The 18,374-nt window shown below is 38.4% G+C and overlaps 1 pseudogene; it reads left to right on the forward strand.

Annotated features, from left to right (window-relative positions):
* LOC112757405 (zinc transporter 5-like) overlaps window positions 1-13,120 on the forward strand; it is a 38,817-nt pseudogene extending 25,697 nt beyond the window's left edge.
* Window positions 13,121-18,374: the final 5,254 nt, after the last annotated feature.

The following is an 18,374-nucleotide window of genomic DNA, read 5'->3' on the forward strand; positions in this document are numbered from 1 at the left end:
CGTGAGTGCTCGGAAAAACATAATGGGACATAATCTGTGCCCATATTCGAGCCTCCAAGGTGAGTGCTGAAGCCAATATGCTCTTAGGTCGGGATCGATGGTATCTATAGATCCATCTGCTGCCAGGTTATGCGATAACTCTGAAAACGGCGTCCCAGTCAAATTGGTATGTCTGGCGCTTGAATGAGGCTTCTTGGAATGCGTCCAATCCTTTTGGAGCAGGAGGAAGATCTAAAGCCTGTTGAATGGCCTCTTCAGTTATGGGGACTTGCTTCTGACGGACATAGACAGACTGCAGGGTTGGCATGTGAAAATTGGAGTAGAATTCAACTACCCATGAGAGATTAACCTGCCGTGGCTGTCTCAGTAAGAATCCCCATTGTCTACGCTCAATTCGGGGCTCAACAAACTCAACAATGTTGGTCGAGAGGATGAGAAGGTGCTCATTGTTATAGTTCCTCTCAGCCAGGATAGGGAACATCTGCTCACAGTAGCGGTTATTGAACCGCGCAGTGTCCTTTGCTGGAAAGGTTTTCTCTTTTTCATCGACCTTGATGATCCTCTTGATTCGCTTTGTTGAGGGCTTTACTGCTGTTGAAGATGGCTCTGCTACTAGTGCTCTTTTTGTTCCTTTCCTTGCCGGTGGTTTGGGAGTAGCTTTCTCTTTACCCTTCTTGGTGGCCATCCTGAAAAGGAAAAAGGAAAGTAACATGTGAAGCCAAGGATTAAAGCAAGGAAGAGCACAGTACAAGTGATAATCCATGCATGGTAAAAAAGGATGTCGTTAACACATGGTCGCGACAACATGTGTAAAGTTCATCAATAGAAATATAGCAAGTGCATGTTATGGCAAATAGATGCAAGATGTTTATTGGCATGCTGGCAAAGGCATGAGTAGCATAGATCAAGCATTAATTGCCCAATTTGATTATCAAGTGTTTCAAACTAACAATCTGTTTGTATTGAAAAATAAATTTAATTAATAAAAAATTGAAAGGGGTTTTGTGAAAAACAGGCATTAGAGTAGAAAAATAGAATAATATAAAAAATGCACAATGCCATACGGGATTTTTCATAAACACTTAGTATGCATGGTAGATGTGTTATTGAAAGTATTAAATTTGAACATGCAAGTAACCCATAAAAAGTAATATTAATTGTCAAATAATTCTTCAATAATCCACAAGCAAAATATAGAAGAAAATAATCACCCAAATAAATTTCTAACACCAATTAGAAGGATGTATAAAGGAAAATAAAAATAAAAAAAACATAGATAATGAAAGTAAAAAGAAGAAAGAAGAAAACATAAATAAAAGTAATAATGGAAAAGTAAAAAGGAAAAGAAAGAAAAGAAAAGAACCTTGATGATGAAGAGTAAGAGTGAAAGAAGAAAGGAAAAAGTAAAAAGGGATAAAGAAGAAAGAAAGAAGAAGAAAGAGTTAAGAAGGGAGAAGAAAGAATTAAGATTGGGGAAGAAAAGATAAGATTTATGGCGCTGATCTAGTTAAACTGTGCGTCGCATGTGACGCGGACGCGTGCATCACACGTTCACGTGGATTGCGCTATTTTCGAGTGACACGTACGCACCGGGAACGCGTGCGCGTGACTCGAATTGTGCTATTGGCGCGAGAGCAGCCTCGTGTACGCACAACTCTCTGTTTCATTCACACATTGCCAAAATTTAGGGTGACGTGTGCGCGTGAGGGACGTGCACGCGTGAATGGCCTTAGTTTAAAAAATGACGCGGACGCGTAGGAGCGCGTATGCGTGGTTGGACTTGTGCTTCTAGCACAATTCCAACTCCACTCCATCATAACTCTCTTCCATACACCCATTTTACGTCAATTTCGCAGGTTGACGCGCACGCGTGGGAGGCTGATTTTTCAAGTGACGCGGACGCGTCCGCGTGGGCATATTTGTGCCTAAGGCATGCCTCTAGCCACACTCCCACGTAACTCTCTGTTCAATTCCCCTTTTTCACGTATGCACCTATGACGCGAGCGCGTCAGTGACGCTTGCGCGTCGTGTGCCTCTCTCTTTTTTTTCATGCAGAATGCAGAATGCAGACTATATGCAATGATAATGAGAAGAGTCACTAAGAAAAATAAAATAAAACTAAGACTGAGACGGAACGATCATACCATGGTGGGTTGTCTCCCACCTAGCACTTTGCTTTTACGTCCTTAAGTTGGACGGTCTTCAGGCTCATTCTGCTTCTGTTGGTGGGTCTTCCAGGAGGAAGACCTCTAGCTCTTTGTGTTCCTTCATCTTCTCACCATGATAAAGCTTTAGGCGATGTCCATTTACCTTGATGAAATTGGGACTTGAAGGATGACTCAGGTGAAAGACTCCATATGACTCTGTCTTTTCTACTCTGTAGGGTCCTTCCCATCTGGATCTCAGCTTTCCTGGCATGAGTCTCAGTCTGGAGTTGTAAAGAAGAACCAAATATCCAAGTCTGAACTCTCTTCTCTTAATATGCTTGTCATGCACAGCCTTCACCTTCTCTTTGTATAATCTGGCATTTTCATATGCTTCGAGGTGAAGGGTTTCTAGTTCTGCCAGTTGCAGCTTCCTTTCAGCGCCAGCTTTCTCAAATCCCATGTTGCAATCTTTCACAGCCCAGAAAGCTTTGTGTTCCACCTCTACGGGAAGGTGGCAAGCCTTTCTGTACACTAAGCGGAATGGGCTCATCCCAATGGGTGTCTTGTACGTTGTCCGATATGCCCAGAGCGCATCAATAAGTCTGGCACTCCAGTCCTTCCTATGAGGCTTTACTATCTTCTTTAAAATGCGTTTAATCTCTCTGTTAGACACTTTTGCTTGTCCATTGGTCTGGGATGATAAGCTGTTGCTACTTTGTGAACTATCCCATGCTTCTTCAGTAGTCCTGCTAATCTCCTGTTACAAAAGTGAGTGCCTTGATCACTCACGATTGCTCATGGTGATCCAAAGCGACAAATAATATGGTTTCTAACAAAAGAAATAACAGTGTTAGCATCATCAGTACGAGTAGAAATTGCTTCCACCCATTTAGAAACATAATCTACAGCTAACAGTATGTAAAGATAACCACCAGAGTTTGGAAATGGACCCATGAAGTCAATGCCCCAAACATAAAAAATTTCACAGAATAGCATAATCTGTTGGGGCATCTCACCCCTCTTGGATATATTACCAAATCTTTGGCACGGGGAACAAGATTTGCAAAAGGCAGCAGCGTCTTTAAAAAGAGCAGGCCACCAGAATCCACAGTCTAGAATTTTTCTAGCTGTTCTTTGAGGGCCAAAATGTCCTTCACTCTCAGAAGAGTGGCAGGCCTCTAAAATGGATTGGAATTCTGATTGGGGCACACACCTTCTAATTACCTGGTCAGTTCCACACCTCCATAAATATAGGTCATCCCATACATAATATTTAGACTCGCTTTTCAGCTTGTCTCTTTGATACTTAGTAAAATTAGGAGGGAAAGTATGGCTAACTAGATAATTAGCTACAGGTGTATACCAAGGAACTACTTCAGATACTGCATGCAAGCTGTCAAATGGAAAAGCATCATTGATAGGAGTGGAGTCATCTTTAATGTGCTCAAGGCGACTCAAGTGGTCTGCTACTAAATTCTGGTTACCACTCCTATTCTTAATTTCTAAATCAAATTCTTGCAGCAACAGTATCCAACGTATTAGCCTTGGTTTAGACTCGTTTTTAGCTAATAAATACTTTAGAGCTGCATGGTCTGAGTACACTACCACCTTAGTACCAAGTAAATAGGCTCAGAATTTATCCAGAGCAAAAACAATAGCCAGAAGCACTTTTTCAGTGATGGTGTAATTAGACTGAGCAGCGTCTAAGGTCTTAGACGCATAAGCAATTACAAAAGGATCCTTACCTTCGCGCTGAGCCAGCGCCGCTCCTACTGCATGGTTGGAGGCATCACACATAATCTCAAAAGGATGGCTTCAGTCTGGTCCTCTCACAATTGGAGCTTGAGTTAGGGCAATCTTCAGCTTATCGAATGCTTGCATGCAATCCTCACTCAGCTCGAACTCAATATCTTTTTGCAGTAATCTGGATAAAGACAATGCTACCTTACTGAAGTCCTTGATGAATCTCCTGTAGAAACCTGCATGGCCAAGAACGAACGGACTTCCCTCACAGAGGAGGGATAAGGTAAACTAAATGACATCTACCTTTGCTGGATCTACAAAAATATCAGTATTAGACACAATATGTCCTAGAACAGTCCCTTGTTTTACCATAAAATGACACTTTTCAAAATTTAATACAAGGTTTGAACTGACACACCTGTCTAATACTCTAGATAAACTATCTAAGCAAAGGTTAAATGAATCACCATATACGCTAAAATCATCCATGAAAACCTCTATACAGTTCTTAATCAGATCTGAAAAGATACTCATCATGCATCTTTGGAAAGTAACCGGTGCATTACATAAGCCAAAAGGCATCCTTTTGTATGCATACGTTCCAAAGGGATATGTAAAAGTAGTATTCTCCTGGTCTTCAGGAGCTATATGGATTTGAAAGTAACTTGTATAACCATCTAAAAAGTAATAATGGGATTTACCTGATTGGCGATCAAGCATCTGATCAATAAAAGGCAAGGGGTAATGATCCTTACGAGTAGCTTGGTTGAGACGCCTATAGTCAATGCAAACCATCCATGAATTCTGCACTCTAGTTGTCAGGAGCTCTCCATGCTCATTCTTCACTGTTGTGACTCCAGACTTCTTGGGTACCACTTGTACTGGACTGACCCATTCGTTGTCTGAGATGGGGTAAATGATATCTGCTTCAAGTAGCCTGGTCACTTCTTTCTTGACAACTTTTAAGATGGTGGGATTTAATCTTCTTTAGGGTTGACGGACAGGCTTTGCTCCTTCTTCTAGGAATATTCTGTGCTCACATACTTAAGGGCTGATGCCTACTATATCCGCCAAGCTCCACCCAATTGCTTTCTTATGTTTTCTCAGCACATCAAGCAGCTGCTCCTCCTGTTGGGAAGTGAGTTCCCTTGCAATGATAACTGGGAACTTCTGATTATCCTCAAGGTAAGCATACTTGAGGTAGGGAGGAAGGGGTTTTAATTCTAATTTCTGCTCATGGCTAGGCTCTGGATTATCTGGAGTTAGTGATAATGGCAAGGTGTCCTCATTGTGTTCAGAAGGTGTCCCCACACTTGGAACTTGCTCCATGTGCCTCTCTTCTACTTCTTCTTGGTGAACTTCAGCTACAGTTTTATCAATGATGTCGCACTGGAAGATAGAATGATCTTCTGGAGGGTGCTTCATAGCTTCATTTAAATTGAAACTCACTGCTCTGCCATCTATCTCAAAGGAGTAAGTTCCTGAGAATGCATCTAGCTTGAACTTTGAGGTCTTCAGGAATGGTCTTCCAAGCAGGATTGATGATGGTCTTCCTGAGTCATTAGGGGGCATTTCCAAGATATAGAAGTCAATGGGAAATGTGAGCCCTTTAATGCTCACTAGCACGTCTTCAGCAATTCCGACTACTGTAATAATGCTTTTATCTGCTAACACAAAACGAGTTGCCGACCTTTTTAAGGGAGGAAGCCTCAAAGTATCATATATAGACAATGGCATTATACTAACACACGCTCCTAAATCACACATGCAGTCAGGAAATATTACACCCCCAATGGTACAATTAACCATGTATGGACCTGGGTCACTACATTTTTCAGGTATACCTCCCATTAAAGCAGATATAGAACTACCTAAAGGAATAGTTTCTAATTCATTAATTTTATCTTTATGTATGTATAAATCCTTCAGAAACTTTGCATATTTAGGCACTTGCTGAATAATATAAAAAAGGGGAACAGTTACCTCAACCTTTTTGAAAATTTCTACCATTTTGGGATCAAGTTCCATCTGCTTTCTGGGCTTCCGTGCAAGGTGTGGAAATGGGATAGGAATGGCGCCATTTGCAGCTTCTGCATCCTTTGGTGCTTCATTCCTTGGTTGAGCTTCTTCTTCTTCAACCATGTCTTGTACTTCCTCTTCCTCTTCAGTATCTTCCACTTCCACCACATCCTCAGCTGAGTCGTGTTCTGGTGAGCTTGGCTCCTCCTGATTGCTCTCTTGCAGTGTGGTTCCGGACCTTAAGGTGATGGCATTGATGCCACCCTTGGAGTTAGGTAAGGGTTGAGAAGGAATTCCACTGGAGCTTGAAGGCTAGTTGGTGGAATTAGGTATTGAATATACCCGGGAGACGAGAGCTTGTAAAGTAGCATTCAGACCATTTAGGGTAGAGTTCAGTTTAGTCTGCATGTCTTGTTGTCCTTGTGCAAGAGAACGGAGCATCTCGTCATTTGATGAGGAAGTAGGACAAGTGATTTGAGAAACCTGTTGTTGGTTGTGCTGGGGTGCTTGGGACTGCCTTAGGTGAGGTGCTCTGTAAGGCTGGTTCTGATTCTGCTGTCTATTATTGTTATTCCACCTCTGATTCCCATTGTTGTCTCTGCCTTCTCTGTTATAGTTGTCCCTCCAGCCATGGTTGGGATTATCTCTCCAACCCTGGTTGGGGTTGTCCTGCCATCCTTGGTTATAGTTCCCACCTTGGTTGTAGTTGCCGCCTTGTTGATTGTATCCTTGATTCGGGCGGTCATAGAAGTTATGAGAAGCGGCTACAGCATTATCCTCTTGTTGGAGCTGCAGGCACTCATCAGTGTAGTAACTATAATCAGTACAAATTCTGCATACTCTCTGGAGAACTAGTTGTTGACTTTGTTGTGGTAGGGGAGGCTGTTGTTGTTGTTGATTCAACTACATCTACTTCAGTAGGTTGGTCATTTCACATATAGCTTGTGTGACGGCAGTAGTCTCACTGTTAGAGGAAACCTCTGCAACAGAGTGGCTGTTCCTATGTCTGTGATTCCGAGTGGACTCAGCTAAGTCGCTGATCAGTTGCCATGCTTCATCTGCGGTCTTGTACTTTTTCAGGGAACCATTACTAGCACCATCCAGTGTAGTCTTATCCTGAGGCTTCATGCCTTGAGTGAAGTAGCTGATCAACACTAGCCTGTCAATCATGTGGTGGGGGAACGCGTCCAGAAGGTTTTTGAAACGCTCTAAGTACTCATAGAGAGTCTCCTATTCACCTTGAACAATGCAGCATATCTCCTTTCTCAATCTATCTGTAACTTCAGCGGGAAAGTATTTTTCCAAGAATTCTCTCCTAAGCGTGTCTCAGTTGGTAACAGTTACTTCAGGTTGGGAGTAGTACCACTCCCTTGCCTTTCCCTCAAGAGAAAACGAAAAGGCGGTTAACAGAATAGAAGTTTCATTGGCACCATGACGCCTAACAGTAGAACAGGCTGTCTGGAAATCCCTAAGGTGCTTGATAGGCTCCTGAGCAGGTAAGCCATGAAACTTGGGCATCAAGTTGATTAGTGCAGTCTTTAGTTCAAAATCTACAGCCAGATTTAGATGACGCACTTGATACGGTTGCAGGGTAAAGTCTGGGGCTCCTGCCTCCTGGAGAGTGATCCTCCTAGGTGCTGCCATATTATCTGCACGTGAATCAACTGAATCAGTAGTAAAGGAGCTTGTTTCACTCTCAGATGGTGGTTCAGATTCGCCCTCAGATGAGACTGGTGAATCGATAACAATCACTTCACCACCCTCAGAGGCTAACCGAAGCCGAGCTCGCCTAATACGTGAAAGAGTTCTTTCAATTTCAGGATCAAATGCGGCTAAGCTTGGAACAGGCAGTGAACGCGTCATTCAATGAGAGAAACATATAGCTCATGGTAATAAAATAAAATAAAATATGTAAAAATTAAAATATGTACACTAATTAATAATTTAGCACACAATTACAACTCCCCGGCAATGGCGCCAAAAATTGACGCGGGGCATAAGTCGGCTAATTAAGAAATCAATATAAGGAATACGTTGCAAGTATAGTTCTTAACCAGCTAAAATTCGCCTCGTTAATTTAGAAAGGTTGTCATAAAAGTTTAGAATAAAAATACTGGGAGTATGAGTCCCAGGTCGTCTCCCAACGACTTGTTAAAAAGGGTGCTAATTTATTAATCAGGAGTTTTCTGAGAGATTTTGAGAGTTGAATGACAGAAAATAAATAATTGTAAATAAGTGCAATGAAAATTAAAAGGAAATTATATTATTCAAAATAAAAGGGCCTTGACTGGGGGAATGATTAATTGGAAGTTCTATCCTTGTTGGAATCTTCTCAAGTGTAGTATAAAGAGGTTGTTGTTTTCACTTAGTTAACCCTCACTAAATAAAGGAAAGTCAAGTGATTGAGCTAATAATTATTCGCAAATCCTAGTCCTCTCCCTTAGGAAGGTCTAGCGTTAGTAAATACAGAATTAGCCAACAATTTCCAGTTTAACTAATCACTTGAGCATTCCAACTCAAGTGTCTCCTCTTAATCAACCCCCATGTCAAGTGGAGAATCTACTCCATTGACATGAATATAATACTCAGAAAAATATAAGAAGAAGACATGATAAATTAAATAAAATAGAGATTGAAAATTAATTAAAAGTAAAGTAATTCTCTGTATTAAATAAACCCAAAATGCAACATACCTATCTGAACAGGGTTAATAAGTAATTGAAAGAGCAAAGGAATAAGGAAACAAACTAGAATAATGTCTTCAACGTAGGTGGTGACTCTTCAATATCTAAATCCAAAAGCAAAAGCATAAAACTAATAAACTATGAATGTAAAGAAAACCTAGAGGAAGAGTGATTTCTCTCTAGATTCAGATCTAAAATTTAAAACTATCCTAATGAGAATGTGTGTTGAGTCTCTGCTTGTTCCCTAGCTTTAGTCTGTGTTTCTGGGCCGAAAACTGGGTCAAAACGCGGCCCAAAATTGCCCCCAGCGTCTTTTGTTAATTCTGCAGATCGCGCATGTCACGCGTACGCGTGACTGACGCGTACGCGTCGCTAGTCGTTTTGGCGTGTCACGCATTCGCGTCAAGCACGCACACGCGTCATCTTGCAGAACTCCAATCCACGCGTTCGCGTCAGGCACGCGCACGCGTTGCTGCAAATTTCTCCATGTCGCGCGCACGCGTGAGTTATGCGTGCGCGTCGATACTCGCTGGTTATCTCCTTAGTTTCTTGTGTTCCTTCCATTTTTGCAAGCTTCCTTTCCATTCTCTAAGCCATTCCTGTCATATAAATCCTAAAACACTTAACACATGGATCACGGCATCGAATGGTATAAAGGAGAATTAAAATACACAAATTAAAGACTTCTAGGAAGCAAGTTTTCAACCATAGATCAAGACTTGGAAGGAGTTGTAAAATCATGCAAATCATATGGATAAGTGGACAAGGACTTGATAAAAACCACTCAATTAAACACAAGATAAATCATAAAATAGTGGTTTATCACCGGCTTCCATGTATCAATTTTCCTTGGGTTTGTGCCAAGGAGGATACCAAAGATATTTAATTGGTAGGTTTTTCACCTCGCAACCCATAGCTCGTTTCAATCTCCATATCACTCTTTCATGACAATTGACTAGAATGATTATAGACTTTTCAAAGTTTATGGACAGCCCTGCTATAATCCCAAAACATCTTAAAACTCTTTTGTAATTTCTCAGAACTTTCAGCTTTGGAGGACAGAATAGCACTGTATCATCCGCAAATTGTAAATGTGTTAGTGACACTCTATTCAAACCACTTACAATCCTTCCAGCAACCGCATCCGCACCGCTTTTTCAATAATTTTATTTAGGACTTCAGCAACCAACGAGAATAAGAATGGAGAAATCGAGTCTCCTTGTCTAAGTTCTCTTCCCATCAACTAACACTGATATTGAATGCAGTCTCCAACATTGCCCTTATCCACGCTCTCAATGTCTGACCAAACTCCATCCTCTTTAACACATGTTGAACAAAGCTCTATCTCACTGAATCATAAGCTTTTCGAAAATCCAGTTTTACAACTACTCCTTTTCCCTTTGTCTTCTTTAACCACGCCACTGTTTCACATGCGATTAGCGCATCATCTGAGATTTGGCATTCCTAAACGAAAGCTGATTGCACTTCTCCTATCAATTTACCCATTAGTGGCCTTAATCTTGCCACTATCACCTTGGATATCACTTTGTAGATGCTTCCTACCATACTAATTGGCTGAAGATCTTTCATCTCTTTACTTCCGCCTGGCTTAGTAGCCAATGCTACCCAAGTTGTGTTGATATCCATAGCCATATTTCCTTCAGTAAAAAACTCCTTCACCATATTTGTGAACTCGGCTCCAATAGTATTCCAAGTCTTCTTTATGAAGCCCAGGTTATAGCCATCAGGACCTAGTATTATTGTTGATTCATACGACCATACTACAACTCTTATTTCTTCATTACTAGGAATGGTTTCAACATGGACTGCTTCATTTTTCGATATCTTAGGAACCAAACCTTTTTCAAAGAGAACTTTTGGCATAGGTTTTTGAGTGTATAAGTTATTGAAATAACTCCTAACTTGCATTTTTATTCTTCTAGGATCTTTCACATTTCTTCCCTCTTCTTGTATCTTTTGAATTTGGCTCTTATGTTGCCTCAATTATGCCTTTACATGAAAATATTTTGTATTATTGTCCATATCTTTGATAACTCTATCTCTAGATTGCTGCCTCTAAAAATCAACCTTCCTCTTGTACCATACTTCCACTTGATTTTTAAGAGCTTGCCTTCTAATGAGTTTTTCTTCTTGATTCACCCCAAATTCTAAATTTTGCTCTGTTTTTACAATTTCATCTTCAAAGCATTTAATCTTTTGTTCAATGTTGCCAAACTTGTTCTTATTCCATTCCTTCAGCGTTGACTTCATATTCTTCAATTTTTTTGTCACTGATACACCATCCACCTTCTTCTACTCATCATCAAATATCCTTTTGAATTGAGGGTGTAAGAACCAAATATCAAGGGACCGAAAGGGTTTGGGTCCCCAATCTTTAGTTTTCGCTTCCCTGATAAGTGGAACATCATTAGATTTTGAGCACGTCAATGCTCTAACTTGCAGCCCAGGTTTTTTTTGGATCCAAATAGGATCGACATAGAATCTGTCCAGCAAACTCGTATATCTTCCACTTCTCCAAGTAAATTTTCATCCGAATAGTCGTAACCCCATTACCCTCATTTGCTGCAACCAATTTTTCAAATCATCCATGTCACGACTACATACTATTCCGCTGCTTCTTTCCTCTACTTTCATTACTGCATTAAAATCTCTAAAAACAATTGCTAGAATATCAAAACTGCTTTTCACATTTGCGACTTCTTCCCGTACAATTTTCCTATCTCCCACCAAATTAGGGGCATATATATAACCCCAATCAGCCCTTTCATTCACATCTCTAATAGTGCCAATAATACGTATCCACCTTGCACCTTTGATAACTCTATCTATTTGTAAAAATTCCATTTCCCAAATGCACAATAACCCACCACTACTACTAACAGCTTTAACCCACTCCCATTGAAACTTAATATTCCCCCAAATTTCCCTTACTTTATACTTTAAGACTAGTCATTTTTGTTTCAACCAAACCCAGAAATCTAATATCATTCTTGCACACCATTTCTCTAACCATGCCTATTCCCCCGTCCCACAACTTTTCAGACCCCTTACATTCCATAACAAGATCATTGTAAAGGATTGTACTTACATCCTAACTTGATACCGTTCACCTTCTTTCTTCCACACTCTCTCCCTTTTGTTACTTTTGCATCTCTTTTCTTCAGTTTTTAAGCTTCAACTTTCACATCTTTGAGATACTTGTTTATCTTTGATGCTTCTAACGTTGTTAGTCCCAGCTTGTTTCCCAACATCCACATCTTATCCACCTCTAATTTAAAATTGTCGAACTTTTCTTCGCTAGGTGATATATGATCTTCTTCCTCCGATTCAATTAACACTTGCTTTGATTTTTTATTTTTTGGTTCTACCTTATTTTTCTTCTTGCTTTTCTTTTCCTTTGTTAAACTTTTCACTCCCTTTTTCTTTATTTTTTCTTTTTAAAATTTTTCTCTACGCCGCTTTCTTATAATTGATATCTTTTTAAATTCATAGAATTATTAGTTATACTGTTAGAAAATTCTATCGAAACTCATTCTATGTATATTTTTGTTATTTAATAAAATAATTGAAAGAAATGGAAGATCTCTCTTTGATCCCGATCATGAAAGCTCTAGAATCCTATTGAAGGGGAAAGCTATCTTATTAGAGCATATGAAGCAGGACATCCGTCTCCTTGGGGGTGCCTAGCTCCTTAGGAGAGAGTGATTCTCTCTTGCGGACCATTGGACCATAAGACTTTCGGCGTTGAGAACCTTTGTATCCGAGAGTAGACCTATCATTCAAGAAGACATTATTGTACACATCCATTACCACCAAAAAAAAAAAGGATAGAGATTAGCAAAAATAAAGAAAATCATATTTTAAAATTTTGTGCACCTAAAATATTAAAAGTTAAATAATAATTACAAATTCCTATTACCAAAAGAGGGGCATAGATTATTAAAAAAATAAAATTATAAAATTTTGTCCACGTAAAATGAAAAGTAAAAAGAAATAAATACTTCTTTGAAAACAAAATCACATATTATTATCTGATATTTGTACATTGACAAAATTTATTTCAGGCAAAATTTAGAAGGTTATCTGTTATAACTATGGGATTGTTCTTCTCTCTAACTACACCAATAGGAATTGCAATTGGCATAGGAATCTCTAATGTTTATGATGATAATAGTTCAACAGCCCTTATGGAAGGAGTCTTTAATGCAGTTTCAGCTGGAATCCTAATCTATATGGCACTTGTAGATCTTCTTGCTGCTGATTTATGAATCCAAGAATGCAAAAAAGTGGTAAACTTCAAATAGGGGCAAATATTTCTCTTCTTTTAGGAGCTGGTTTAATGACTCTTATTGCCAAATGGGCATAAAAACAAATAACTTGTGCTTTCTTCTCCATGCGAAATGTACCTTTTCTTTTGGTTTTAATTTTTTACTTTTGTCTTTCTTTCTTTCACAAATGTTCACACTTGTACTATTTTGTTAATTAATTATAGTTTTTGTAGCACTATGATAGTATGCTCTTCTTGATTTTTATATCATGAGTGACTTATAAGAATTTAACATTGAAAATCTTTTTCTTTTCACTGTTTTTTTATTCCTTTAGAAAAACATGAAGTATACATCTTTTTTGTTGGTGTTTTTTGTTGGTGCAGTGTGATTTATGTAGGAGAGAGAAGAATTTTTTTTAAATGGTTTAGTTTGCTCAACACACATATTTTTAGGTGCTCTCTTGATTAAGATATTTTTTTTTGGTCTCATGCCTTTTAAGTTTGCATTTATGACTTTAAAAGAAATTCTCTAATATTTTAAAAATATTTGAACAAAGTGTTAGATAAAAATTATAAACTTTAATATTTTACTAGTTATTATTAATCATCTCAATCAGAGATATATAAAGCTAACAATTTATTCTCCTTTCAAGCTGAAAATTGATAGATGTCAAACCAATTTTAGCTTAGAGAAGAAGAGAGATAGATTAAAAGATCTATGATATTCTACTCTTGATAATTATCTCAATTAGTTGCATAGAAAAATAATACAAAAAGTGTATAAAACCAATCAACTATTTTTTAAATGCGGTGACCAACCAACTGATTATAGGCCATGTGTTTGGAAATAATTCAAAATCATCTTGGTGAAGCAAAAAATACTCTACTTGTTTTAAATTAACATTGATTTTAAAATAGTTTAATCTCTTAATTTTAATTCAACAATTGTGAAATTCTACTATTATGATCTTTTTTTTTTTTTTGAATAATTTGCACTAATGTTGCAATTCTCTCTTAATCATGGTCACTTATCTTTTCAAACACCCTTAGCCAATAATCTTTGATAGGAATTTTGTTGTTTTCTTTATAGTTTATAAATTAATTTCGATGGACAATAATGTCTCAAATTCATAAAGTAACTAATTAGGTGTAAGATCTCTATTAAGCACAATGTTTTACTAAGTTATAGGAGTATCATATGTTAGCTATATGATATCTCAAAAGACTAACTACTATAAAACATGAGAATATTACTTATTTTAGAAAAAGCATCATAGTTTCTTGATGCCAAGGCATCTTAGGCTAGTTTCACTAGTATTTTTCTGTTAGTTTTAGTGGTTTTATGCATTTTCTTGAGCTTAAAGTAACCAAGAATGGTTAAAAGAATAACAAAGCAATGAACCATCCAAACAATATGATTTTTATACAAATTCCATGAGTTTTAGTTATATTGCTTGAATGCTATGAATGGAAGATTTCTCATGAAATTTTGCAAGACTTTGATGCAATTGTTTGGATGATTTCAGGGAAGAAGAGGCTAAGCAAGGAAGCAACAAAATCAATAAAGGAAGCTTGAATATCACATGTGGAGTTTAAGTTCCAGTTTAAGCCTAAACTGGAGCTTAAACGCCAGAATCATGAAGGCTAAGAAATGCTGGAATTGAAGTTTAACCTCCAGTTTAACCTTAAACTGGAGGTTAAACGCCAGAATGGAAGTCTCACCAAAGAAGCATGTCCACGTTTAACCTCCAGTTTGACCTTAAACTGGAGGTTAAACGCCAGAAGTGAGAAGAGCACCAAGGGGGAAGTTCCACGTTTAACCTCCAGTTTAACCTTAAACTGGAGGTTAAACGCCAGAAAGGGGAAAAGCACCAGGGAGCCATTTCCACGTTTAAGCTCCAGTTTGACCTTAAACTGGAGCTTAAACGTGTTCGACCAAGTTTCTCCTCCAGGGTTGCTTTCTCCATTTCCACGTTTAAGCTCCAGTTTAACCTTAAACTGGAGCTTAAACGTGTTCGACACCTCCAGGGCTACCTTTCTCCTCTTCCACGTTTAAGCTCCAGTTTAACCTTAAACTGGAGCTTAAACGTGTTCGACCTCCAGGATGGCTTCCTCCTCTTCCACGTTTAAGCTCCAGTTTAACCTTAAACTGGAGCTTAAACGTGTTCGACCTCCAGGGCTGCCCTTCCTATCTCCACGTTTAAGCTTCAGTTTAACCTTAAACTGAAGCTTAAACGTGTTCGACTACATGACTCTCCAGGGCTGCCTTCTTCCATTTCCACGTTTAAGCTTCAGTTTATCCTTAAACTGAAGCTTAAACGTGCTTCTACAAAAGGCTTCACTGGAAGTGTCTGGCGTTTAAGCTGCAGTTTGAGCTTTAAACTGCAACTTAAACGCCACTCTTGGAAAAGGTTTCTGGACCAAAAATATTGCGGTTTAAGTTAGTCTTTGAGCACAAACATTAACTTAAACTTACTCTGGCATGAAACCCAATTGAATATCATGGTTTATGGGATTGGGCCTGAAGGATTGATGAGTCTGAAATTTCAATTTGTTGAGTCATGTATTATTATTTGATTATCACTAAGTTGGCTCAATGAATGTTACAGAATTTGGATCAGCAGCCTCATCAAGATTATGGATCATAAACCCAAAGCAAAAGGAAAGCAGGGAGAGGCCTCAAAGCCCAAGAAACATAACAGAAGCTCAATATAGAAAGTGTATAAATAGGATAGAATTTAAGTTAGGAAGGACTTTTGACCTTTTCATTGAGCTAGTTTTCATTTCTTTGTAATTGAATTCAGAGCTATGACTCACTAAACCCCCTTTCATTGGGTTAGGGAGCTCTATTGTAATTCAATGAATCAATAATAGTTTATCTTCTTCTTCAATCTTTTCTCTTGAATTTTGTTAGAAAGCTTCTCGATCTAATTCCATTGGGTAGTTGTCTTGGGAAAGAAACTACCCATAATTGGAATCCTTCGGAACCTTGGGAAAGGAATGGAGGATTCATGCTAGAGAAGCTTTCTCACAGTGAATTGGATTGGGGTTTGGATGGATATTGTGACATGTAATCCTACCAAATTGTGGTTCATGAAACTGTGTGGTATAATCAGTGATCGAGCATCATCTCTTCTTATGAACATTTAAACCAAGGGATTGGGAATTTGTTTGTTTTTAGAGAGAATTGGTGAGCCAAGGGATTGGGATCCAATCATATAAGATTGCCAAGCAAAATTCAATGAACGCATTGGTTGAGGAAGAGATAAACATGTTTTGATTCGGAGATCTCAATATCTCCTATAACCCAATGAATTCCCCATTTCTGATTTCCACGTTCTCTTTACATTCTGCAATTACATTCATGCAATCACCCCCATTCCCTTTTAATTTCAGCAATTCAGCTTCTGCTCTTTAATTCATGCAATTTAAGATTCCGCCATTTCAATTTCTTGTCATTTACTTTTCCCGCCAATTTTACATTCCGCAATTCTCATCTAAATCTTGATTCCGCTCAACTAGAACACACTTCTAATCTGAATTGCTCATTCAACCAATCCTTGTGGGATTCGACCTCACTCTCTTGTGAGTTTTTACTTGACGATAACCGGTGCACTTGCCGGAAGAAATTTTGCCGATCGTGCAATTTCCTAAATCGTAGCATAACTAGTTTATGCGCATCATTTCTACTTTCTAATGTTCAAATATAAAAACGTACTTAAACTCAAGAAGTTAAACCATTTGACTTTTCTCTTACAACTAACACAATATAATAGGAAGCTATCATTCTGAGTAAAATCACTTAGACAAGTAGAAAGTAATTTGACTTTTTATACTATTTTAAGAAAGTGAACATAGAAAGAAGAAGAATTTTGAACGAATCTTTATTCACTACAAGAAAAACGTTGAGTACCGTCAGATTTAGCATCGAACGTTAGCGGCGAGATTATCGTCGAATTTACCAGCGGTAATGTCATTGAATTCTTAAGGTTTAGTGATTGCTGGCGGATTTTGGGATCTGACAGTAACTCCGCTGGTAATATTTGGAGGGAAACAAAAAATAAAATGGTTCGCTCTTTACTGTCGGATATATCCACAGATTTGTCCGACGGTAATGCCAGTTAGTGAAACAATGTGTTTTAGTGATCCACAAAGTATTACCGTCAGACACATGCGACAGTAACTAGGATGTAAATTCAAAATGCAAAACCTCTTTCTCCTCAATCAGATTCTCTCCCTCTCTCACAAAACCACCAAAACCCTCCCTCTCCCTTCCCCTCCCCAAAACCACCATCTGCTGTCACCAACACCGCCACCACCGAAGCCCCCTCTCCATCGCCATCAGCCTACCCACCTCCAAGACCCCTTCGTTCTTCTTCTTTTTCCGCTTTTCTCCTTGTCACTTCACTGTTAACCTTCTCTATTCTTTGAACCGTAAACCGCCGCGCCACATCACAGAGCCACCACTGCCGCTCCCTAGGTTTGCCTCTCTGGTGTTTGCTCGTTACTGCCACCACCAACGTCGCTGCCCAACTTCTCCTCTTCGAATCGATTCTATCTCTACAACAATAGGTAACAGATTCAAAGGCGAATATTAAAAATAGAAGCTTGTATGCTTAATATTGATGCATGTTGAAATTCGATTAGATTATACTTTGTTTTGTTAATTGAAATCTCTATATTGAGTTAATTGAGATCTCTATATTGGGTCAATATTTTTTTATTTACATTTATTAAGATTTTATTTTAATTCTAAATCATTTTTCTGGTGATTTTCATCAAAACTTTATGACTTTAGATATTTTATTTTATTTCAGAGGTTATTTTTAACAAAATTTTAGATATTCTTCTAGTATGTAATTTAAGATGTGCATTTAAATATTAATATGAGATAGAAATAAAAATTAATTCTCTAGTTCAACTGTTTTTAAAATATTAATGACATATTTAATTGTATTGTTTGTTTTACCAACGAAAACAGATTGTGTAATTACGTTAAATATTTTTTTTATAGGATAACACATCATCAAATATATGTAAAGAATAAATATTTTTCCTATGAAGACTACGTTTTTATACGTGTTTGAAGATGACTGAATTTGAGTTTATGAATATGCTGAGGTTTTATTGATTGTTGAATTGGTTTTTCTTATTTTAATTTTGAATTTGAACTTTGAATTTAACGTTTTGAAAAGTGTTTTGATTATTGAACTGAATAGCTGAATATTATTGCTGGAGTTGTTTGACATTGTCTGAAAGATGTTCATTGACTTTGTTACGGATGGTTTTGATAGATGCAAACATGACGACAGGAAGAGGTGCTGCCGATCAGGTTGCCGGTCGTGGTCGCAGCCATGGTTGCGATAGAGGGAGGGTTTCCTCTGGTATCCCGGGACTTCTGGATCCTCTTACTCTACTCCGACCACCCCGGTCACGCCACAGGTTGCGGGTTTAGTGGACCACACCTCCTACTGCTCAGTAGCCCGCATCCAT

This window comes from Arachis hypogaea, chromosome 16 (genome assembly GCF_003086295.3).
Source record: "Arachis hypogaea cultivar Tifrunner chromosome 16, arahy.Tifrunner.gnm2.J5K5, whole genome shotgun sequence".
NCBI classification, from domain to species: Eukaryota; Viridiplantae; Streptophyta; class Magnoliopsida; order Fabales; family Fabaceae; genus Arachis; species Arachis hypogaea.